Source organism: Triturus cristatus, chromosome 3_1 (assembly GCF_964204655.1).
Source record: "Triturus cristatus chromosome 3_1, aTriCri1.1, whole genome shotgun sequence".
NCBI classification, from domain to species: Eukaryota; Metazoa; Chordata; class Amphibia; order Caudata; family Salamandridae; genus Triturus; species Triturus cristatus.
Window position 1 is genome coordinate 664,487,233 of NC_140583.1, and position 26,102 is coordinate 664,513,334.

Below are 26,102 nucleotides of genomic sequence, written 5' to 3' on the forward strand. Positions count from 1 at the left end.
AACATTTCCTTCCATCACTGACTGGCATGCCTGTCGAAGGACTAGTAGAACTTTAATGTTTTACCAGAAAAACCCCTACAGAAAGTGTCATGATAGCCCGTTGTCTGGCAACCAAAGAACACACTGAACCAAGAGCATGGTTGTGCTTCACTCCTGCCCAGATGCACCTAGCTGTGCTCTTCTCTCAACATTAATGTAAAAAAAGCCCTAACATCATATTATATATAGTGTGCAAAATCACAGTCCAGGAGGGCTGAAATCGAACGATTACAGACAACTTTCTCTATAATAGGATTTTCTTTGATATTCATACACGATGGATTGTCTTTCAGGGGGTCTCTAATCGTAAGCGCTGAATTGTTTTACCCATGTGTGGTGTCCTGGAGCACTATTTCAAAGAAAGTATATTTAGTTTACTAAAACGCATACTAATACTAAAGCATATCGCTTTTCATTAGATATGCCATATCTTCTTATTTATTGTGAAATAATTTAACAGTCTATAAAAAAGTTGCATTGGCCAGACATGCTTATTTTCTTTAGAATCTAAAGCTCCTTTAAAAAAATATAAATGTCACCAGGGGAACTAGGTGACCAGAAAAAAAGCTAATTTACCAACCTTTTTTAAAGATGTGGCACTGTAGCCTCTAGCCTGTAGACTGGGAGATGACACTCAGGATTTACGGACTTCAAGTCCTCCAATATCTCGTCATGCTCTGTCAATGACAATTGCTTTAGTTCTTTTTTCAAAGTCTAGGTGAGAGAATCCTGGAGCACTGGGCTTGGCCTTTTTTGTTTTTTATTCCCACTGGAATTCTTTCTAAACCGTCTTTAAAAACGCTTTAATCGACGTTACTTATGACTTGGGACCACATTGCATGTGGGGCTAGTTCACCCAGAGCAATACCTCCAGGCCCCATTACAAGAGTGCCTGGGCCTGGAAGTATCAACTTGGCCCATAATTCTGGGCCCAGAGACACTTGTCATGTTAGACTTGCTGCACGGCAGGGCCATTTCAGCGATACATACTCTCCTCCTACAGCAGTCTGGGGGGATCAGGGAATGCTCCCCTCGGATAGGCATAAGTGTGCCCTTCAACCCTGCACTAACCAAACCACCATCCATCAGCAGAATTGAAGACACTTGAAATCTGCTAACAGCAAGTGGAAAATTCCTGATTTTTGTCAAGTGAAATGCTGAAAACTGCATGGTAAATTCGGTCTGAACAATTATTTCTCATTTCAGGAATGGCTAAACCTTGCTGCAGTGTTTCTCGCTGGTAATTTGAATTCAGTCTCTATGCTTGCTCTGCAGGAAAGACTAGCCAACTCACAATTAGGCCCTTTGACTATTTTTCTATTTCCTTGCAGGAGATATTTTTATTTCTTTAAAAAAAATGCCATCACTTTTTTTTAAGTGCCCTTTGTGAGGCAGAAAAAAAGGCACAATCACATCCTCATAATCTGTGTGTTCGAGGCATGTGGGCTGCTGAATTCATATCTGTGCATAGATCGCCGCCTAGTGTTGGGTCCGGATGTTTGCACGTTGTTGTCCTGGAAGAGTCTTCGAAGTATCCTTGGATAGGTGACTCCTCCCCTGGACTACAGTGCGCATGGGCATCCTCTCCATCCTCAGATTGTTTTTTTCCGCCATTGGGTTCGGATGTGCTATCTTAGCTCAAGTTAGGAAAAACTTTTGTCGAGGCCACAAGGCCTTTAGTTCGCGTCGGTTCTGTTTATCGATCGGTTTTCGATATTCTCTGTTAGTTTACTAACTTTTAGCACCGACTTTGTTCGCATTTACCTGTCCATCAACTACTTCGACGATGGAATCGAGGACGCCATTCAAAAGGTGTCCGGTATGTAATGCGAAGTACCCACACATCGACGTCCATCCGGTGTGCAACAAATGCCTTTCGCCGGACCACGACGAGTCGACATGTATGGCCTGTGCCCGGTTCCGTTCAAAGAAGACTCTGCGGAATCGTCGAGCGGCGAGGCTCGAAGCGCAGCACGCGGCACCGGCCCCAGCTGACATCTTCGACGACGCGGACGACGTCGAAGAAGTAGAAGTCTTACCCTCCAGTCCCGTTTCCGACCAAGAACCCGGATCGGACGAGGCCGACGAGTCACTCTTCCACAGAGGTGAAGACGACACCGAGGTAGGAGACGACGAGGAGGCCTTAGGGGCCGAAGAGAGTAGCTCCGATGATGAACAAGGCCTACCTGTTCAAACCGAGAATTCACCAGTGCCACAGACTATGGCTCCGGTCGAGGGATCGCCTTCGGGCCTTACCCGAGACCTATCACGCAGTCCTTCGGCCCCGCCCTCGGGCCCGGCCTCGGACGTTCAGCGGCAGCCATTACCGCTTAAGCCAGCTGGTTTCCCTTCCACGAAACCGAAACCGAAAGCTGCTCAGGTTCCTACGAAACCGAAACTGAAAGTGGCGCTAGTCGGATCGAGGCCTTCAACACCTTCGACGCCGGCGCACCGTGTCGGCACCGACCGCACCAAGGGGGACTTCGGTGCCGAACTCGAGACGGGCGACATGGGAGTCGACAAACGGAAGAAGGCCATCGGCGCCGAAAAACCTGCTCGGTTACCGGCGTCGACGCCACCGACACCGAGGGCCGTCCCGCCTGCTACGCCTCGCAGCACTCCCTCGACGACACCGAAACCTCACGTGTCGAAGACGTCGACGGTGATCTCCGCACCTCGGCTCGATGCACCACGGGCGCAGAAGATATCTGCAGCCGCCTCGACGACCCTGGCGGGGGCCACGACCTCTAAGGCGCCCCGAGTACGGCCTGGCGCAATGCCAGGCTGCAAAACCAAGGCTGCCCTCCAGGACCAGTCGGGTTCGATCGATCCAGCGGTTTCGTCGGTGCCGACCAGCATTACCTTCGGCTTGCCTCCATCCACAATCCCGAAGGCGTTTCAACTCAGGACACAGGCCACCAAAACTGCGGTTACGCCTGTCGAGCCGTCTCCGTCACGCGTCATCGACGCCGACACTGGCAGGATGATTCTCCACGACCGAAGGATAACTTCGGAACCGCCATTGGAACCTTTCAGGATCCCGCTAAAGAGGAAGCTGCCTGTGGACACAGAACCTCTCCTGTATGAACCCTTTCATTCACCCTACCAGGATCCACACCGGGCCTCCCCCACACGCTCCGACACGGATGCATTGGAGGACTACATGGGTGAACAAGTCCCCTACCATGTGGACACGGACCCTGATGACCAGCAGGACCCTGACCAAACTTGGGGCGACCCTGCAGACCCCAGTGCACCTCTTGATGCACAGGACCCACAACTATATGGGGCAAAAACGTCACCCACAGAGGATACTGCGGCGTTCAACGCTCTGATTGAACGGGCGGCGAACAACCATGATGTACAGCTTCACTCTGATATCATCGAAGATGACTTTCTAATGGACACCTTTGCATCCTCAGAAAGACATGTAAAGACTCTGCCAATGTTGAAGGGGGTCCTTAAGCCAGCCACTGACATTTTCAGGGAACCCACCAGGGCACGAGTGATAAACCCCAGGATCGATAAGAAATACAGATCAGCACCTGGGGATCCTACTTACATCAGAGGACAATTACCACTCGACTCCATCGTTGTGGCGAATGCCCGCAAGAGGGCACACTCGCAGACAACGGGTGACGCTCCTCCCCCGGACAAGGAGTCCAAGGTGCTGGAGACCTCCGGCAAGCGAGTTGCCGCACAAGCTGCAAGCATATGGCGCATAGCTAACACTCAAGCGCTCCTCGCTCGCTACGATAGGGCGCACTATGACACAATGGAGCAACTCCTTCAACACCTCCCTGACCCCTACAAAGAAGGTGCAGAAATCCTTATCAGAGAGGGACAGCTACTCACAAATGCTGCCATCAAATGTGCACTAGACGCTGCTGACACGGCTGCCAGGGCCATCAACACTAGCGTCATCCTACGACGTCACGCCTGGCTACGTATCTCAGGATTCAAGCCTGAGGTACAAAACAATATACTTAATCAGCCCGTCAACCCCGACTTTTTGTTCGGGCCTGAGGTTGACGCCACCCTCGAGAAGATAAAAAAGGACACGGACACTGCAAAGTCCATGGGCGCCCTACAAACTCAGTCCTTTCGGAGCGGCTCCTTTCGTCGCCCCGGAAACAAGGGAGCAGGCAGAGGACAGGGGTCACAACAAACATATAACAAGGGTAATACGCAGACCACCTACGATAAGAACACCCGAGGTGGCTATCGTGGCTCCAGTACCAAGGGCAGAGGACGTGGCTACGGCAACACCAGGTCCTCCCCCAAGAACAAGCAGTGACGCCCTCTCCCTTCCTCCCGACCACATAACACCTGTCGGGGGAAGGCTACAACGGTTCCTGTCCACGTGGAACTCCATCACCACGGACAGGTGGGTCAAAGATATTATAAAATACGGTTACTGTCTGGAGTTAACTTCCACTCCACCCACAATACCACCAAGAAACCGTCCTATGTCCTCAGAGCACTTGACGCTCTTACAGCAAGAGGTAGAAAGTATGCTTCTAAAAGGCGCTATCGAGGTCGTACCCGTCCACGAGCGGGGCACGGGGGTTTACTCCCTCTACTTCTTAATTCCAAAAAAGGACGGGTCGCTCAGGCCTATATTAGACCTGAGACCCCTGAACCAGTACATTCTTTCGGAGCACTTTCACATGCTCACTCTACAGCAAGTCCTTCCGCTTCTCCAGCAGGGAGACTTCCTAGCATCACTGGACCTCAAGGATGCGTATTTTCACATACCCATCCACCCCTCACACAAAAAATACCTCAGGTTCACTGTTCAGGGGCAGCACTATCAGTTCAAAGTCCTTCCCTTCGGCGTGACAACAGCGCCCAGGGTTTTCACAAAGTGCCTAGCTACGGTGGCGGCACATTTACGGAGACAGCACATACACGTCTACCCCTACCTAGACGACTGGCTCGTTCAAGCGAGATCAGCCCAGCAATGTGCAAGCCACGTGTCCCGTACCATTCACCTTCTTCACAGTCTGGGATTCTCACTAAATTACCCAAAGTCTCATCTCCAGCCCGCACACGTACAACAGTACCTAGGTGCGACTATAGACACTCTGGCGGCCACAGCTCAGCCAAATTTAGTGAGGATCAACGGCATACAAGCGCTGATCTCCAAGTTCAGACCCAACCACTCGCTTCCAGCGCGAGTGTTTATGCAGTTGATAGGCATGATGGCCTCCTGCATCTTCATAGTCCCGCACGCGAGATTACATATGCGCCCACTTCAGGAGTGCCTAGCACGTCAGTGGAATCAGGCTCAAGGACAGTTGAAAGACCTAGTGTTGGTGAGCGGTCGGGCATACAACTCTCTGCATTGGTGGAATCCACAAAACCTTTGCAAGGGCCGACCGTTCCAAGAGCCTGTTCCACAAATAGTACTGACAGCGGACGCGTCTCTCCAGGGATGGGGAGCTCATGTACTCCACTACACAGTGCAGGGACTATGGACGACACAACAGAAGAAGATGCACATCAACCTTCTGGAACTGATGGCAATCTTCCTGGCCATGAAGGCTTTCAAAGTACATCTGTGCAACAAGGTCGTGTTGATCCGGACGGACAACATGACCGCAATGTACTACATACAGAAGCAGGGAGGGACACACTCTCCACAGTTGTCTCATCTGGCTCAGAGCATGTGGAAGTGGGCCATTCAGAGGAACATGTTCCTCATGGCGGAACACCTCCCCGGCAAGGACAACCAGATGGCGGATCTGCTCAGCAGACACAGCCACCAGATGCACGAGTGGGAGTTACACCCATCGGTACTCCAACCGTACTTCCAGCAGTGGGGTCACCCAGAAATAGACCTATTCGCGACAAGCGAAAACGCAAAATGCCAAAGCTTCGCCGCCAGATTCCCACACCCGCAGTCGCAGGGCAATGCGATATGGATGAACTGGTCCGGCAAATTTGCGTACGCTTTTCCCCCAGCACCGTTGATACTGCTGGTGGCTCGCAAACTCCGACAACACTCCCTGACACTCGTCCTAGTTGCTCCCACGTGGGCACGCCAGCCGTGGTACACCACCTTCCTCGAACTTTCCGTGGTACCGCATCAAAGGCTGCGGATCAAACCCGCGCATTTGACGCAGAACCATGGAGAGGTTCAGCACCCAGATCCGCAACAGCTGAACCTGGCGATCTGGCTCCTGAAGTCCTAGAGTTTGGCTATCTCAATCTGCCACCTGACTGTATGGACATCATCAAGGAGGCCAGGAGACCCACTACAAGAGCTTGCTATGCAGCCAAATGGAAACGGTTCGTCATTTATTGCGGTAATAATGACATTAACCCGCTGGACGCATCCATCCACAACATCATATGTTACCTCTTACACCTATACCGATGCAATCTGGCGTACACCTCTATACGTGTCCATTTGACCGCAATATCAGCCTATCTGCAAACCAGGCAGCACCTCTCTCTCTTCAGAGTGCCTGCCATCAAAGCATTCTTGGAAGGACTCAAACGAGTCATTCCACCTAGTCACCCACCGGCTCCAATGTGGAACCTCAACTTGGTCCTCACACGCCTGATGGGTCCACCCTTTGAACCTCTACACTCATGCGAGATTCAATTCCTTACCTGGAAAGTAGCCTTCCTGGTAGCGATCACTTCCCTAAGAAGAGTTAGTGAACTCCAGGCACTAACCGTTCAAGAGCCATTTATTCAGGTTCACGCCAACAGGGTCGTACTACGTACCAACCCCAAATTCATGCCCAAGGTAATATCGCAGTTCCACATGAACCAGACTATTGAACTGCCCGTTTTCTTCCAAAACCCACAAACTGTTGCAGAGAGGGCATTACATACACTAGATGTACGGAGGGCCCTCATGTACTACATCGACAGGACTAAACCCTTCAGGAAGACAAAACAACTGTTCGTTGCCTTTGCCCCACACCACAAAGGTAACGCCATCTCCAAAGCAGGGATAGCCAGATGGATAGTTAAGTGTATTCAAATCTGTTATCAAAAGGCAAAACGCACATTAACTATTCCACCACGAGCCCACTCAACACGCAAGTTGGGGGCTTCCATGGCCTTCCTAGGAAATATTCCCCTGCATGATATATGCAGAGCAGCCACATGGTCCACTACACACACATTTACAAAACACTATTGCGTAGATGTGCAGTCAAAACAGCAGGCAGCTGTAGGACAGGCTGTTCTCAAAACACTTTTTCAGACCGCTGCAGCTGGCACGGGTAGCCGCCGCCAATAGAGGGCACTGCTATGTATTCTATGCACAGATATGAATTCAGCAGCCCACATGCCTCGAACTGAATATGCTACTTACCAGTATGCATCTGTTCTTGGCATGTAGGGCTGCTGACATTCATATCGCCCTCCCTCCTCCCCGGCGCCTGTCGCAGCTGCAGCTCTCAGAATTATTGCAAGCATGGTCATCACTTTCTGTATCTACTCCATCACTGCCACAATGGCGAAAAACAATCTGAGGATGGAGAGGATGCCCATGCGCACTGTAGTCCAGGGGAGGAGTCACCTATCCAAGGATACTTCGAAGACTCTTCCAGGACAACAACGTGCAAACATCCGGACCCAACACTAGGCGGCGATCTATGCACAGATATGAATGTCAGCAGCCCTACATGCCAAGAACAGATGCATACTGGTAAGTAGCATATTCAATTGTTCACCTCAGATACCAATATTCCTGACAAATGCAACTACTGCAGGAAGTTTTCAATATGCACCTTGAAGGACAGACAGAACATCTATCTTATGAGCATCAGTAGGACTAGCACGGATGTCAAGAGTTCCCCAGCTGGAAGGTCAAAAGTGTAAAGAAAAGGGGCCTTCCACCGGTGGTCCTGTTTCCAACCCAAGGGCTCCCCCAGAGGGAGAACCAAGAGGAGACCTCTTCATGCAATCTTTCTTGAATTAGGTCAATGACATTGAGGCAAGCTACTATGCCAACTTGTTGACTGTCAAGGTAGTTGACCATGATGAAGCATGTACTTTCAACTGTGTTGAAGCACTATTTTCTAGTAAGGCTTACTAATAGAATGAGCCTCTCTTCAGTCTGCGGAATAGGTCCGCAAACTGAAATCTTGGAGACTGCCTTTGACCTCAAATTCAAAATATTCATGGGCATGCTCTACAAGGCTCGCTATTCTGGTGGTTGAAGTACCATAGACTGCACCACCAAGAGCTTAATCACCTCCTCAGCATGCAGTGCCTCTGGAGACTTCTTTAACAAGACCTGCTTACCCATTCACTCCAATTTCTAAGAAACACAACCAAGGCCCCACCATAAAGACCATGCATTATGCCTGACGCTGGTACCAAAACAATCCTGGTCTTTTACTGTTAGATCACATTTTCCTCACAGGTCACATTCTAGACGGTATTAGGACATACTCTTTTTCTACATATTTCTCTTCAAAATCATGAACCAGGAGAGATCCTATGACCATGGCAGATTCACCACCAGTCAGTAGTTCCCCCATTAATGACATCAATACTTTTCAGGATGTCTTGATCAGAGTTGCTCAGTATCCAACTACCATTTGCTTCTCCAGAATTGTATCTTTCATAGATCCACATGATTGAATCATCCCGGTCATCCTGTTGGCAGCCCCACAGTAACATCTCAATAGCAATGCTATGTTAATGTAAGTTTAAGGCTGAAGCAAAGACTGTTTAGTAGCTTACTCCCTTCATTTTAAAATAACCAAACTTCAACCAGTCAGAGGCCGTCAGCTTGAAGACCACACCCTGAGAGGTCACCATCCTTCAGAATTTGTGTAGTACTTATGCAACGTATTATTTACATTAGTTGAGCCTCTGATGGTAAGTAACAGTTAAGAAGAGGTTACTTACATTTCTGGGGTATACTCTGTCTAACCCTAGATTATCCAGTATTGGGGTATCGTTCATATATTCACATGCTTGAATCATTCCCTGTCATCAAGATGGGAGTCCCACGGTAACCTAATCAAGCTGTAATAGATAACTGCCATAGGCTATAATGGCCCCAGGCCTTGGATTTAATAGCCTATCTATGTCCTCATTAAAAAAGTACCAAGCTCTGAACGCAGCCAATCTGCTGCTAGCACCCTCTAGAACATTTCCTCCACAGGCAGATACCCTCAGATTGTCACCGCACGTCATGTGGAAGGGAACCTCCCTGAGTGCTACTTGGTTTTTTCTTCTTACAACTACTGGATTTTTTACAAACTTGACACCATGTCTGACAACAGAGGCCTTTTTTCCCCCATGTAAAACCTGTGGAAAGGGTTCATGTGGACGATCCACACAAGGATTGTAAATATTGCCTGCATCCTAAGAATGAGGTAAGGGAATTCAAAATCTGCCTTACCTTTTCCTCAAAGACTTTCAAGGATAGAGAAGGAAGGTTGTTATGGTGGCTTCAGACCATTAAACACCAGGCAGTTTCTTCAGAGGTAAAAAGTGATAAATCCTTTAAGTCTCACAAGGGAGTCAGGTCGCAGGAGAGTTCCTCTAGAGAAAGTAGGAAACGCCACAAACCTTCTAATGGGACCAAGGACTCTAAAAAGTATAAAGTAATGAAACCTTCCTCAGAGCCTGCTTTATCTGTGCCTACTACACCTCCAGAATGGACAAAAACCAACCCAGAGCCTCTTCTTCAAACCCTTTGAGGCATAAATCTGGCAAAAAACCATTGATTTCGTTGCCACACATGTTGTGTCGACCACAATCATTATTACATTGTTGGCACCGTCGACGACAACAACTATGATGACGATGGCAATATTAAGTCCCATACTGTTGACGAGAGTTTCACTCTCTAAAAGCCCGCCGACGTTGGGATCGACGTCTGTTGACACACTTCCGTAGACGAAAATATCATTGATGAACATACCGCCGATGAAGATACTGTTGACTAAGACCACGTCTACGAGTGACTCGTCGGCGTGCGCTCCGTCGACGTCTCTACCGTTGACAGTGACACAGTTGATGACGGAATCTCCTCAACCGGCTGTATCTGCACCGTCTACGACACCGTCGACGATTGTTACTGATATCGCCAAGGTAACCAAAACATTCATATGCCCAGCCATGTCAGCGTACAGTAAGGGATCGCTTTTCATCCCATTGAATCTCTTGGACAAGAGGACTCTGAGGATGATGGTATTTATGGTGTAGCTCATAGCCCATCAGAGCTACACGTTAAATGTCAAGAAGATGATGAGGATGATTTCCATTATTAAGAACAGTATTATCAACAAAGCTACATGGCCCCATCTGGTCACTACCAGTCGTATGGTTTTCAACCAGAACTGCATCCTAGTGACATGGCCCATCTGCCACCTTCTCTAGTCCAAGACCAGCAAGTAATGTTGGTGGACGACAGAGAAAGGTTTCCACTGCAAGGGGATCAGCCAGAGAGGCCACTACCTCAACCAGACATATCGAGTACGCCAGTTTTGCCTCCACCAGTTACACCCAGTATTATCCAGTATTGGATCATTCATACATTCACAGGCTTGAATCATCCCGCCGTCGAGGTGGCACCCTCACGGTAAATATTATCATAGCAGGAATTAATCTTATCATCGGCAACAATGCTTTGCAGTCACTGCATTAGCCCATCCATATCCTTTTGTATAAAGAACCAAAGTTAAAAACACAGCCAATCAGACATCAGCACCCTCTAGAAGACTTCACAGAGAGGAAAGTACCTCAGATTTTCTACCGCACGTCGTTGGTCATTGTGACAGGGAGTCTCCCTGAGCTGTGCTCCGTTTTTTCTCTTCATCTTGGATATCTGTGATTTCATGATGTAAAATATTTCTAAGAAAGGACTCTTCAGGCCTTGTGGGTCAGGTGATAAGAAAAGGCTGCATGCTGAAGATATCCATAAGGATTGTATTTACTGCCTGTACCCTCTTCATAAGGTGAATGACTGTGGAATATGTAGAACTGTTTCTTCAAAAACTTTGAAAGATAGAGCAGGCAAACTACTTATCTGGTTGGAGAGGCTAAAATGTAAATCCTCTGTGGTCTCTGATGAGGAAGGCAGTGTAAGTTCCCAGGCGTCAGTCCAGCTCTCTAAGAAGAGGGCTAGATCTGTGGAATCCCTGATGGACATTAGAAAGCGTAAAAAAAGACCCATCGTGAGTCTGAGCATGCTGCCTCAAAAAGAAGTAAGCTTCTATTCCCTTCTGAGGTAACATCTGCCTCAAAAACTGCCTCTAAACATTCAAAGACTCAGTCAGAGTCTGTCAAGGCATCGTCGTCGAAGAAGAAGACCTCGTCAATGACAAAACTGCCGTTGGGTTCCGTCTCCCAGCAGTCGTCGATGACACTTGCACCATCTACGGAAGCTTCATCGACCAGGATTAGATTGTCAAAGGTTTTGCCATAGTTGGCGGCAACTATTACACCGTTGACGCTAATCTCTTCGTCAGCACCTGCATTGCCGATGATGCTGCCAACGTCGACGCCTCCGCCATTGTCGGGGTCTTCACCGTCAACAGCGCTTCCACCGTCGATGAATACCTTCGACGACGCCTCCACCGTCAGCGAAGACTTTTTCGACGGTTGTTAGTCCATCAACGGCATTGACGATGACAACACCGTCACTGACTACTGTATTTTCTACGTCAATAGTATCTGTTTCACAGTCTACGAAGATTTCGTCGACACCTCGTATGCAAAGAGTCCTACATTACATTTGACACCTGTTTTGTCATCGACGTTCTCGTCGACGATGCCGTCGTCGAGGGGTTTCTACCAGGATCCTTTTTACATCTCCCCTTTGCCTCCTAGACAATTATGAGAGGAATCTGAGGATAATGAAATGTTTAGTCCAGCACACAGCCCTTCTCAGAAGCATGAAGAATTTCAGGAAGATGAGGATGAGTATTATGGGCCACAATATAATCAACCCATGGATAGATCACAAATGTTCATGCCACGCCAGGAACTAATCATACAGTTGCATTGGTGCAAGATCTGACAGCTATGTTGCATGATTACATTACACGTTTCCCTACAGCAGCAGGATCTGTGCAAAAAGAAAAATATCCACCGCCTGCTTTAGATTCTAGACTAATTACCGTGCCTCCTCCTGAATTACAATATTCTGTACCTGTGCAACAAGATCAGGTCCCACAGGATGATGATGCTGAAGAAGGTGAAATTCAGAAAACTCCAATAATTATTGACGAGTGGGAAGATTACCTAATTCCTACACCTACTCTTCCAGCTCCTCAAGCTGTTGACTCCCCACCTGAGGACATTTGGGGCTTCCATGCTCTGATGGACAGGGCTGCAAATCGTTTTCAGTTACCAATGCCTGTGAAACAATCTGACAGTTTTTTGTATGATTATAAAGATAAGAATAGAAAATCAGCGTGCAATTCCCATTACCGATCATATTTGGGTGGAAGGAATAAAGGTCATGAAAGCGCCATATTCCTTGTCTGCAATCCTTCCCATGATTGATAAAAAATATAAAGCCCCTGATGATGCACCAGCATGCATAATGGAACATCCAAGGCCAGATTCTGTAATTGCCCAGGCTGCCCAACTGAAGAGATCACGGAATCCTTTGGTACTCATTACTGCTCCTCCTGATAAGGATGGAAGGTGCTTAGACAATATTGGGAAGTGGTTTACCACCATTGCTGGTGCGTCAGTGCATGCTGCCAATTCCCTAGAAATCCTAGGAAGATATGACTGCCAAATGTGGTCGGATGTGGCATCATATGTCATCTTTTTGCCGGAGGATAAGAAACAGGACAAAGATTCTTCTTGAAGGTGAATGATTAGCCTCTGAAATTATTGGTATATCTATGGACATGGCTTCTCTTGCTTTGAGGCAATTAGCTGGCACAGTAGTTCTTCGTCGCCAAGGATGGCTCAAATCTACCACCTTCTGACCTGAGGTGCACAGTAAAATTTTAGACATGCCGTTTGATGGTGGAAAACATATTGATGAGGCCTTGCAAGCGATCAATGCGGATACTGATACTGCTAAGGCGTTCAGAATGCTCCAACATAGGAAGGCACCTTTCCGAGAAGCCCTTGGCAGAGTATCTTATTCCTTTTGGGCAAGCTATCAAAAATACCAACCACAATCATATCAGTCTTACCGATTCCGCTATCAACAGTAGCAGTCGTATCAAACACCACTGACCGCTGCAAATTCCAGACAATAACCCAGGAGGAAGCAAACTACCGAAGCCAGAAACAATGCTAGAAAGCAGTGACCACTTCCCAGCACCTGCTATAACTTCACTCATAACCAACCTCGATTTGACAAGTATTTCTCTGCAGTATGATCAAATGAGCAAAATTACAACTGACAAATGGGTCCTGGACATCATAAAGTATGGTCATACTCTAGAATTTGTAACAGTTCCGGCCCCTCTTTCATCCCAAGGACCGCTTCCAGCTCATCTCAAATTGCTCAGAAGGGAAGCGGATATTATGATCCAAAAAGGGGCCATAGAGAACGTTCCTCGTTCTCAGATGGGAAAAGATTTTTATTCCTGCTTCTTTCTAATAAAGAGAAAGTCGGGGGAATGGAGACCCATTCTGGATCTCAGAAGACTAAACAAATATCTGCAGAAAAAGTCTTTACGCATTGTCACCCTTCAGGAGATACTTCACCTTCTCAATCATGCAGACTTTGACAACTCTAGATATTCAAGATGCATATTTCCATTTTCTAATTCATCCCAAACATTGAAACATTCTCTGTTACACTGTGGCAGGTACTCCTTTTCAATTCAAAGTCCTCCCGTTTGGTATTCGTTCAGCCCCAAGAGGGTTCACCAAATGCCTGGCTCCAGTTGCTGCCCATCTCAGGTTTCAAGGTCTACAACTGTTTCTTTACCTTGACGACTGGCTAGTGAAAGCACCGTCTTATCAGCCGTTTCAGACATAGATTGTCTTTCTTCAGTGCCCGTCTCAGATGTGTCCTTCTTGTTAACGGGGGTCCGTTTATTCGATGTTTAAGAGCTTGGCCACTCCTTGTCACGTGACCACTCGCCCCTCCTTTGCCTCACAGGTGTAAGGCATCTCGCACTACTCCTACTGCACAACTGCATGCTGGGCGCTGTAGTTCACTGATTGCGCTCAATCTATGTCTGAAACGCGTCTGCCTAGCGTTTCAGAGACCTTCTGCTCACCTACGAAAATAAAGCTGCTTTTTTTTACCTCCGGAGCTGGTCACACTCTTTCATTTGGGGTAAAGAGATTGGTGTTTTGTATCGCCAGTAAAGCAGGCACTGGCATTGTGACCGCCCTCTCGATCAGGAGCTACGCATTAAACCTGCATCTCTGGTGTTTTGCATGAACTGCAATTGCGTCGCCCCCCCGGTGCTGGATTCCCATTTGGTGATGAGAGGCGCATGGGGAGAGAGGAGGCAGAATCGATCTGCCTGACAAGGAGGACAAAGGGTTGCTCTTACCTGCTGGGTGACTGCGGGGACGGCCTGGAATCACTGTTGGCAGCACTGGCTGTTTTTGATGACTCTATACTGATTGAGCGCAATCAGTGAACTACAGCGCCCAGCATGCAGTTGTGCAGTAGGAGTAGTGCGAGATGCCTTACACCTGTGAGGCAAAGGAGGGGCGAGTGGTCACGTGACAAGGAGTGGCCAAGCTCTTAAACATCGAGTAAAAGGACCCCCGTTAACAAGAAGGACACATCTGAGACGGGCACTGAAGAAAGACAATCTATGTCTGAAACGCGTCTGCCTAGCGTTTCAGAGACCTTCTGCTCACCTACGAAAATAAAGCTGCTTTTTTTTTACCTCCGGAGCTGGTCACACTCTTTCATTTGGGGTAAAGAGATTGGTGTTTTGTATCGCCAGTAAAGCAGGCACTGGCATTGTGACCGCCCTCTCGATCAGGAGCTACGCATTAAACCTGCATCTCTGGTGTTTTGCATGAACTGCAATTGCGTCGCCCCCCCGGTGCTGGATTCCCATTTGGTGATGAGAGGCGCAAGGGGGGAGAGGAGGCAGAATCGATCTGCCTGACAAGGAGGACAAAGGGTTGCTCTTACCTGCTGCGTGACTGCGGGGACGGCCTGGAATCACTGTTGGCAGCACTGGCTGTTTTTGATGACTCTATACTGATTGAGCGCAATCAGTGAACTACAGCGCCCAGCATGCAGTTGTGCAGTAGGAGTAGTGCAAGATGCCTTACACCTGTGAGGCAAAGGAGGGGCGAGTGGTCACGTGACAAGGAGTGGCCAAGCTCTTAAACATCGAGTAAACGGACCCCCGTTAACAAGAAGGACACATCTGAGACGGGCACTGAAGAAAGACAATCTATGTCTGAAACGCGTCTGCCTAGCGTTTCAGAGACCTTCTGCTCACCTACGAAAATAAAGCTGCCTATATAGAAGTCAGAGTCCCCGACTTATTTTAGGCTTCTCAACAGAAGCAGGTATCATCAGGAAACTAGTAGAGAGAAATTGGAGAGTGCTACAGACCGACAATATCATTGGTAAGATTATATCAGACAAGCCTGAGGTCACATACCGTAAGAGTAAGTCATTGAACGATCTATTGGTGCGCAGCCACTTCTCCGAAAATGCCTCCAAAACCACTATAGCTGGGTTCTATCCCTGCGCCTCCTGCAAAGCATGTAAGAATAGCAAAAAGGTAAAAGAGTTTGCTGTTCCAGGGAGGAAGGGCACATGTATCATCAACAGATTTATGAACTGCAACACAAGCTTTGTTGTCTATTGTCTGGTATGCCCGTGTGGTCTCCAATACATCAGGAGTACCATTCACCCTGCCAAGAAACGAATATTGGAGCACACACGGGCAATTACAAACCACGATGTAACTTACCCTGTGGCGAGGCACTTCGCGGAAAAGCACGAATCCCGAAGTGACAGGCTTAGTTATTTCTGTCTAGATCATGTCCCCGTGACAGAAAGAGGAGGAGATAGGGTAAAGGAGTTGCGTCAATTGGAGGCACGTTTCATTATCGAGCTCCAAACACGCACCCCTGGGGGACTTAATATGGAGGAAGAACTGTGGTCCTTCATTGGCTGAATCAGAAGTATGACCCCCCTCTTTCACTTATGAATGTCACTCGAGATCACATTTCCCAGTTGGGGTTATACACATGTCTATGAATTACATGCATTTTTTAACTTGGTGATTAACCTCCTTTTTCCTGATACATCTCGTATATGTATATAAGGTCCTTTCTGCACCCTTTTTTTCACAAAGTGATATTGCCTGAATAACTTTACCGTTAGATAACAGCCCATTGGTGGGCTCAATTAAGTAGAATGATTTTCATCTACACAGCAATGTCCATAATGAATTGGTGTAGACAGTTAACTTTGAGAACCTGTCAAATAAGCGACTGTTTATAATAATTTTTTGATGTCGATGAATTGGGCCCAATTGGCCTCTGTAAGAATGCGGCTTTCTGCGATTTGTTCTAAAGAGAATGCGCTTTAATTTAGTAATGAATTGATTTAGACAGTCAACAATGAGGAATTGTCATATGTACGTTTACATATATTGTTTGTAATTACGTTTTTTGCATTACCCCTTTTTGTATTTCTGCATTTTGTTTGATGCGGTTGATACGGCCATTTATTTGGAAATGCTTCTATTATAGATTTATGTTCAATAACAAGGCTAAAATGGCCGCTGTGGTAACATTGATTTTCTGCAATTACAACGGCAAGTCCTCTATTTCGCTAGCCAGCCCTGTGGTCCAATGAGTTAACCTGTTATTTAAAGGTGTTTAATGAGTAAACAAGCGAACACTGACGAAGGCCAGGGTGCCGGAACGCGTGTGTTAGCTTTCACGGGAACTACAAAATAAATGGATTTTTGATTGAGCCAGAAGTTGTCTTTGTTGAAGACGTGGTGTTTCTTGATAATTAGATTGCGACATCGTCCGCGCAATCGGCGCACCTACATTGCTGAGAGCAAGGGAGTCAGGCGGCCCTGTTTGCAAAAATATATATATATATATTATACCGCGCTCGCAATTTTGGACATGCTTATTCCTTTTGGCGAGATCGTCACACTGGGCACTTTGAGAGGAATCTTGATTGTCAGATTGGGAGAGGAAAAGCATTGACTTTTTGAAATTTTTCTGTCCTCTCTCAATTGCTACATCAGTCAGCCAATGAGATCCCTCCATACAGATATTTAAACACCACCCCGCTAAAAACCTCACTTTTGGACAATCCAGCTGAAAACCGGCATTGATAAAGGCATCCGCCGAAACGCGTCTGCCAGGAGCGGTTACATGAGGATAACGCGTTTATTTATTGAGTGTGAATGGAGGCATTAAATCTTACTGCAGAGCATCTCCAGCATGTGTCTGACTCGTTTTTTAAAGCGAAAAACGGGACTGTTGCTGTACATATGGCGGTAGGTCGGATCCGCATTTCAGACACGCCTCTTGATCTGGAGCTCCACGCATTGCCGACAAACTTTGTGGTTAAGTGCACGGACTGCACAGCGTGGCGCCCCCCCAGCCTGGATTGTGGTGTAGGCACTGGGGAAAGAGCAGCAGCTGGTCTGCTGATAGAGATGCTCTGCAGTGACAAAGTCCGCCATCGACCACGCCAGAGTAAAGGAATGAGCAGAACAAAGGCTGACTACGTCAGGGCACAATTGTATGCACGGGCGGGTTATTATACCGCGCTCGCAATTTTGGACATGCTTATTCCTTTTGGCGAGATCGTCACACTGGGCACTTTGAGAGGAATCTTGATTGTCAGATTGGGAGAGGAAAAGCATTGACTTTTTGAAATTTTTCTGTCCTCTCTCAATTGCTACATCAGTCAGCCAATGAGATCCCTCCATACAGATATTTAAACACCACCCCGCTAAAAACCTCACTTTTGGACTATCCAGCTGAAAACCGGCATTGATAAAGGCATCCGCCGAAACGCGTCTGCCAGGAACTGTTACATGAGGACAACGCGTTTATTTATTGAGTGTGAATGGAGGCATTAAATCTTACTGCAGAGCATCTCCAGCATGTGTCTGACTCGTTTTTTAAGGCGAAAAACGGGACTGTTGCTATATATATATATATATATATATATATATATATATATATATATATATATATATTACCTACTGGCGGTCGCCAGTAGGTAGTTATAGTTAGGACCACGTTTCCATAGGAAAACCTCAACATTCTATTTTGAATAACTTTGGCGCCGGTCGACGAATCCTCGCGAATTTCTCAAAATAGGTGGGGCGCTACGCTCCGCTCCTACCCTGAAAGTCTCGGGGGGATCCGTCAAGCGGGGGCTGAGATAAAAGGGGGGTCCCAAAACGCGTTTTTCCCATGCATTTTTCCATAGGACCTTTAGAACGAGCTACAGCCCGAACGGCTGAACAGAATTACTCAAAATTTGGCAGAGAGGTAGTCCCTAGGTCAAGGAAGTGCCTTTTGTAGGTTTGGTGTAAATCTGTTCAGTAGATTCTGAGAAAATAGCCTTTAAATCAATATATATATCTGAGCCAGCTTACGGTACGCTTACCGTACGCTTACGGTAAGCGTACGGTGGCGTGCGCGAGCGCGATTCTGATTGGCTCTTAGATCTTAGTAAACATTCGAATCGGCCGAAACCAGGAAGCGGCGGCCGCCATTTGGTGTATTTCACTCTGAAAAAAAAGAGTGAAAACAAGGAAAGGGGGCAATGAGGAGAGTTACAGACCCCCTAACAATTGTAAGGGGGTCAAAGATGGACAGAAAAGTACAAAAAAAATATTTATTGATTTTAAAAAAAATCACGGGGTACGCGTACGGTAAGCTTACGGTAAGCGTACGGTAAAAAAAATAAAAATAAATAAATGAAAAGCAGATTTAAGAGTTTAGAAATTAGGGAGCTCTAAAAAGAGCTGTTGTGTTTATGGAGTCATTTTTTTAGTGGTACCTACAAGTAAGTACCGATGCAGAGTCTAAGGTTCAAGAGGAAGACTCTGTTCCCTTCATCATTGAAGTGCACACCATCTCCTCTATAAATGTCTTGCATGTCGTAACGCAAGTTGTTGTGGTAAATGGCACCCATACCATAGTCACGGAGGAAAGCAGAAACAGATTTGTTGACGTGCTTTCTTGCTTTGTCAATCTGTGGACAGAAATGATTGGACCAGTTCCATTTTTGCCTTTGGCATATGTTGGAAAACACAAAGGCAGTTTTAGGGAAAAGTGAAAACAGTTGTGCAAAGGTGTCCTTCATAAGCATTTCCAGACCTACCCCAGTCAAAGTGCCTAGGTCATTGCCACCACAGTGCACTATTATGAGGTCAGGGTGTTGGATTTGCATGAAGGATTTCACCAATGGCATCAATTGGTGCCACTTTAACCCTCTCTGACCAATCCATTTAATGTCTACATTTGGCAAAGCAAGGTCTCTCACCATATCTGTTTTCTCTGCAAACTTTTCACTCCAGAAGACATAGCTGTGCCCTACAATCCACACTGTGAACATCTTCAAAGGAGATCTGGATGCACTCAGGAGGTGTCTTTCAGTAGAATGGCAATATGAAAAGAAAGACAGTTTGGAAATGGAGGCATACATATTTTTTTCAAAACAAAAAGAACTGATTGGCTGTTTCATACCATTCTAGAATAAAAACTAGGCTGTATGTGTAAATTAATAGAAGCATGTTTTGTATTAGTACAAAAAAATGTGTAACCAAAGAACAGTACTATGGATTTGCTGTTAGGTTTGAAAAGTCAAGCACTCTTGCTCTGTGGAATTGAAACATTGTGTGTCGAACTTCTGACCTAACTGCACACAGCAGTGTTCCATGAGCTGTTGCTATGGTAGCAGGCAGAAGTCAAGTTGGGGGAAGGGTACTAGGCAGAAGTCAAGGTGGGGGAAGGGTACTTTTGGAAAAGGGTTCGTTTTCAACCAATAGCAATGTGTGATTACATGTGAAAAAAAGGGGGAAGCACTGAGATTTGAAACTTACATGTATATGTGTGGAAAAATAGAGGGAAAGTTTGCCATTATCTGGTTCTGCTGAGAGGAGAGAGGTGAACACAACAGAGATCCTGGCTCTGATAATCTGCTGTTTGAGTGTCACATTTCTTTCACAACTAACTAATTTTAAAGGTGAGTTTACAGTTTGAGAGGGTATGTATGTGGTAACTTAAGAAATGAATAATAGAAATGGGAATTGTTTTTGTTGTAGTTACACATGGTGGTTTCATAATGTGTCAGTGTGTAAAAGTGATTTACACTTGCCCCTGAAAAAAAAAGAGCAGTAAGTGTGCTTTCAAATTGGCAAAGAAATTTCGTTTTGGGACTAATGTGAAAATATGACTCTGTGTGCATAGAAGAATTATAGGCAGAGATTTATTGCGTCTTGCTCTGGTGATTTCACAGTTGCATTAGATGGAAAGGGGGAGCGAATTTTTGGGGGAATAAGCAGAGGGTTAGCACACACCCATGTCCTTGCCGTGTATAGTCATGCACAGTATTTACAAGCCAGTGGGGTTTTCAGGTTTAAGTCTGTAATGCAAATACATTCAGCATCACTAAGGCTGGTTGCCCTTGGTGGAGTGTAGGCAGTCACAGAGAATGCACGTGGTGGTGGTCTGAAAAAAAAACAGCTTGGACACGTGCAATTAAATAAATCAAAAATAGTGGTTTCATAATGTGTCAGTCTGTAAAAGTGATTTCCAATTGTTAAAAGAGGCAAAAATATTTTTGGGAAAAAAATGTAAATATGTGTACTGTATTATAAATTGTTATAAAAATATTAATACTTTTTTCTTTTTTTTCAGATCGATATAGAAAATTTTTGAAAACTACAACCATTTTAAAAACTATTTTTTAAAAAAACAAATGAATAAATATTTTTTTGAGTGAGTATGGTAAGTCAATGTAATGTGATAAATGATTTTTAGTGTTTTTTTTAAAAAAAATAAAAAAGGTACGCTTACCGTACGCGTACGGTAAAAAAAAAATAAAAAAAAGTTTTTAAAAACATATGTAAAAAAAAGATGAAAGATAAGGTTGGCTCTTAAAAGAGCCGTTGTGTTCATGCAGGGACAGAGGAAAGAAAGATTGGGAATATTAGACGGTACGACAAGTGTGCTGATCTATTTTATTGTTCACTAGGGAAATACTGGTCTCCCTATAAGTAATTAGATCGTGACAAGTGGCGCACCGTACTTCAACCCTTGCAAACCGAGGGTTAATTTCCAGAGGGCCAGCAAAAGGAGATTCTCCCCCCACAGATGAAGGGCTCACCTGACCTGCAGAAGAAGGAGTCTGCCCTGCAGATGATGGTCCAGGCTGAGCTGCTGTGGATGTACTGGCTCGTCTTTCTGAAGAGTTACCTCCAAAAAGATGACCATGTGTCCTTTTGTGTACATCCTTGAGGTGTCTGATCATGGTATGATTCCCAAAGGAATACTTCCTGTCAGGATTACCTCTAGAAAGTACACGCTGACACAGCCTGCAAGTAACTAAGGGTGCATTCACCTTTTGCTGGCCTTCTGGAAAAGTAAAATAATCCCAAACATAAGAAGGCTTTACTTTCCTCGCTCTCTGCCTCAAGACAGTGCTGCTGGTGCTAGCCTCACTCTCAGAAGGGCTCTGCTGTTCTGCCATCGTATCCCAAAGACAAACCAGCTCCTTCTTCCAAGGGATCACAAGCAGAAATGAGGGGAATGGGTGTGGTGTAGGAGAGTTCTAGAACTGAAAGTAGTTTCCACCAATCAAAAGTTGTGTTTCATGATCACATGACCTACCGTACGCTTACGGTACGCTTACGGAGCGCTTACGGCAAAAAGTACGCGTGCGCGTAAAAAAGACACGCGCTTGCGCGCATGCGCATAACAGTCATTTCCCGGCACTTCCGCGTAACGTGCGCGTGTTGCGTAAGCGCGCACGCGTCCCACGCGCAGTACGCGCGGCTACGCAAAGTACGTAACTATGCGCAAGCAGCGTAGATAGATTACGGACGTTGCGTAAACCGTACGCTTACCGTGAGCTTACGGTACGCGTACTATAAAAAAAAAAAAAAAAAAAAAAAAAAAATCTGGAAATAAATTTTACATGTTTATTTTAAAAAATATATATAAAAAAAATATTTAAGGATTTTAAAAATTTAAGCATAGTCTTTATAAAAGATAAGAAAATTAAATTAAAAATATGTTTGAAAAAAATGAAGAATAAAAAAAAAAAATAGCATTTAAAAAACCTTGCAAATTCACTGAAAAAACCATGGGTTTCACACACGTTATAGTTAGGAATTAGCATTTAAAAAACCTTGCAAATTCACTGAAAAAACCATGGGTTTCACACACGTTATAGTTAGGAATTAGCATTTAAAAAACCTTAGAAATTCACTGAAAAAACCATAGGTTTCACACACGTTATAGTTAGGAATTAGCATTTAAAAAACCTTAGAAATTCAGTGAAAAAACCATAGGTTTCACACATGTTATAGTTAGCTGGACATTTTACTCGTAAAAAACCAATGAAATTGCCCCGTTATAGTTAGTTCAGCTAACTATAACTCGCGCGCCCGCAATGCACTGCTGATGACGTCACATATTACATCACTCATGACATGGTCAGTGACATCACTCATGACATCACTGATGACATCTCAAATGACATCACTGATGACCTCACTGATGACATCATCCTTGTGATAGAGTGGCAGACCTCCTCTCACCTTAATATAAGCTTTGATACACACATTCAAAAATAGAGACTAAAAATTTCAAAACAATGGACATACCAATACCAGTTACAACAACCTCTTCAGTAATTCTAAGATCCACATACACATCCACTCATTCACCAACAGTCCTATACAGTCACTCATACATGTACTCACTCATCATATGTACTCATACATCTATACATCCTGTTACACAATGCCACTCATCCATAGAGTTACTCACACACATAGTCACTCATGCTAATAAAGAATAAAACATACATTTACTTGCATATACAGTAATACACACACCACCATACTTACTTCTACGGAAACTTACACATACTTAGTCTTTTAAACAATCACTTATAGAAACACATACTTATTCATACAGGAACTCTTTCAATCTCTCCCTCTCACATATACTCACATATATACACCAATAGTCACATATACTAGTTTAAAACATATGTAGTTACTCCTGAAGACACTATTGAGACAGTCATTCACTCACTAACACACCCATACACACACTCATCCACCCATACAGTCCTGCACACATGCTGTCTTCAACACATACAAACAGTGAGTCACTCATTCATGCATCTATGCACTACGTAATACCCCCCACCGTACCATACAGACACTCAGACTGATACTCAAAAAAACAACTAATAACCTATATAGACACCCATGTAGCTACTCACCAACCCATGCAGCCACTTATACACAAAGTGAGAGATACACTTAATCAGTCAGTTACACAATCAATTTTTCAAAAACAAATCATCCATTTAGACACTTATATACCCATTTATTCTTCCATCGACCTTGAGATATACATATATAAAACATATTTAATTTTCAGAAAAACACACATTCACTGGATGATGTCATCAGTGAGGTCATCAGTGATGTCATTTGAGATGTCATCAGTGATGTCATGAGTGATGTCACTGACCATGTCATGAGTGATGTAATATGTGACGTCATCAGCAGTGCATTGCGGGCGCGCGAGTTATAGTTAGCTGAACTAACTATAACGGGGCAATTTCATTGGTTTTTTACGAGTAAAATGTCCAGCTAACTATAACATGTGTGAAACCTATGGTTTTTTCACTGAATTTCTAAGGTTTTTTAAATGCTAATTCCTAACTATAACGTGTGTGAAACCTATGGTTTTTTCAGTGAATATATATATATATATATTATCTACTGGCGGTCGCCAGTAGATAGTTATAGTTAGGACCGTGTTTCCATAGGAAATCCGCAACATTCTATTTGGAATAACTTTGGCGCCGGTTGACGAATCCTCGCGAATTTTTCAAAATAGGTGGGGCACTCCGCTCTGCTCCTATCCTGAAAGTCTCGGGGTGATTCGTCTAGCGGGGGCCGAGAAAAAAGGGGGGTCCCAAAACGCGTTTTCCCCATGCATTTTTCCATAGGACCTTTAGTCGAAGGTACAGCCCGAACGGCTGAACAGAATTACTTGAAATTTGGCAGAGAGGTAGTCCTCAGGTCAGGGAAGTGCCTTTTGCTGGTCTGGTGTCAATCTGTTCAGTAGTTCCTGAGAAAATCAAAAGTAAAATCATATACATATGTGGGCGGAGCCTAACCACACATCTCATCCTGAGATCTGATTGGCTGTCAGCACTTCATCCAAGAAGTGTTGGCAGCCATCTTGGGACCAATATACATGATAGCACCTCATTAAAAAGCATTGCAGTTAATAGAAGGTTTTAAGACTTTAGTTACATTATAAATCATTTGTTGATGGTACCATACTCATTTTAGGAATTGTGGTATGTTCTAAGGTGATTTCACCATGTGAAAAAGCCTTCTGCTGGGATATCATGATTGAGAGAAAAATATTTTCTCATGCTTTTCCCACAGAGGTTTGGAAGGTGATCTATAAGCTAAACTGAGAGCTTATTTTCTGTAAATTCACATTATCTTTCTCAGTCATGTGAGAATGAAGTCTGACATTCTCAGTAAAACATGTACATCCAACAAGGGCAGAGACTGTCAGTTGATTCCTTTGTGTTCTACTGCAGCTTCCCAGAGTGTTCCAAAGAACAACTAGAGCGCTAACAGTCCCACTTATGATAAACGAATGGCACACCTGAAGCCATCTTGCTTGGATTAAAGTGGTAACTCTTAAAACATTTAATTTAAAAAGGAACAAAATGAGGGGGTTCATTTTTCCATAAAAAGTATGATTAGTGCTGCAGAAAGAAAAATTAGGGCACATTTTGAGTGACTTCTCAAATCCTCTTCTATTTCATTAAAAAATTCTGACATGCAGACTGAAACATGCACTTTCAATACCAGCAGCAGTTTTCCCTGGTGAGCAGTAGCTTTACTACAGTGATCTAATGAGCAAAAAGAGTGCTAACATTCTGAATTTATGGCAAATGTGTGACACATCTGAATGCCTTCTTGATGGAATCAAAGTAAAAAACTGAAAGTATTTCCTACTGTGGAGACTGCAGTAAATGAGGAAATTAGGAAACTTCATAACAAATAAGTCTCCCAAGATGGCCACCAGAGACAAAAGAGCCCAAATGTAGCCCAAATATCACCCAGATGTAGCCCAAGTATAGCCCAATGACAGAATGTCCCAGAGTGTTCTTAAAAACAACTAGAGAGCTTACTGTCTTCATTATGACAAAAGTATGGCACACCAGAAGCCATCTTGATTGGAATAAACTGGTAACACTTAAAACATTTAATTTAAAAAGGAACACAATGAGGGGGTTCATTTTGCCATAGAAATTATGATTAATGCTGAAGAAAGAAAATGAGGGCACATTTTGAGTGACTTCTCAAATCCTCTTCTATTTCATTAAAAAATTCTGACATGCAGACTGAAACATGCACTTTTAATACCAGGAGCAGACTTCCATGGTGAACAGTAGTTTTACTACAGTGATCTAATGAGCAACTAGAGTGCTAACATTCAGAATTTATGGCAAATGTGTGACATATCTGAATACCTTCATGATGAAATCAAAGTAAAAAACTGAAAGCATTTCCTACTGAGGAGACTGCAGTACATGAGGAAATTAGGAAACTTCATAACAAATAAATCTCCCAAGATGGCCACCGGAGACAAAAGAGCCCAAATGTAGCCCAAAATCACCCAGATGTAGCCCAAATATAGCCCAATGACAGAAGTGTGCAAAACACTTATTATTTTGTGTTTTTGCAGTGTTATATAGTGCAGACTTGTCAGGTCTTGGAGTGCTTTACATGAGCATTGGTTACATCACACAAGAACAAATTCATTTTGGTTGTAGACATGGGGAGACTAAGTGATTTGACCAGAATCACAGAATGTCGAGCTGAAGCAGAAACTCCAACCTGGTT

The 26,102-nt window shown here is 44.9% G+C and overlaps 1 protein-coding gene across 7 annotated transcripts in view; it reads left to right on the top strand.

Annotated features, from left to right (window-relative positions):
* ARNT2 (aryl hydrocarbon receptor nuclear translocator 2) overlaps positions 1-26,102 on the top strand; it is an 803,119-nt gene that overhangs the window by 729,894 nt on the left and 47,123 nt on the right. The window lies entirely within an intron of this gene.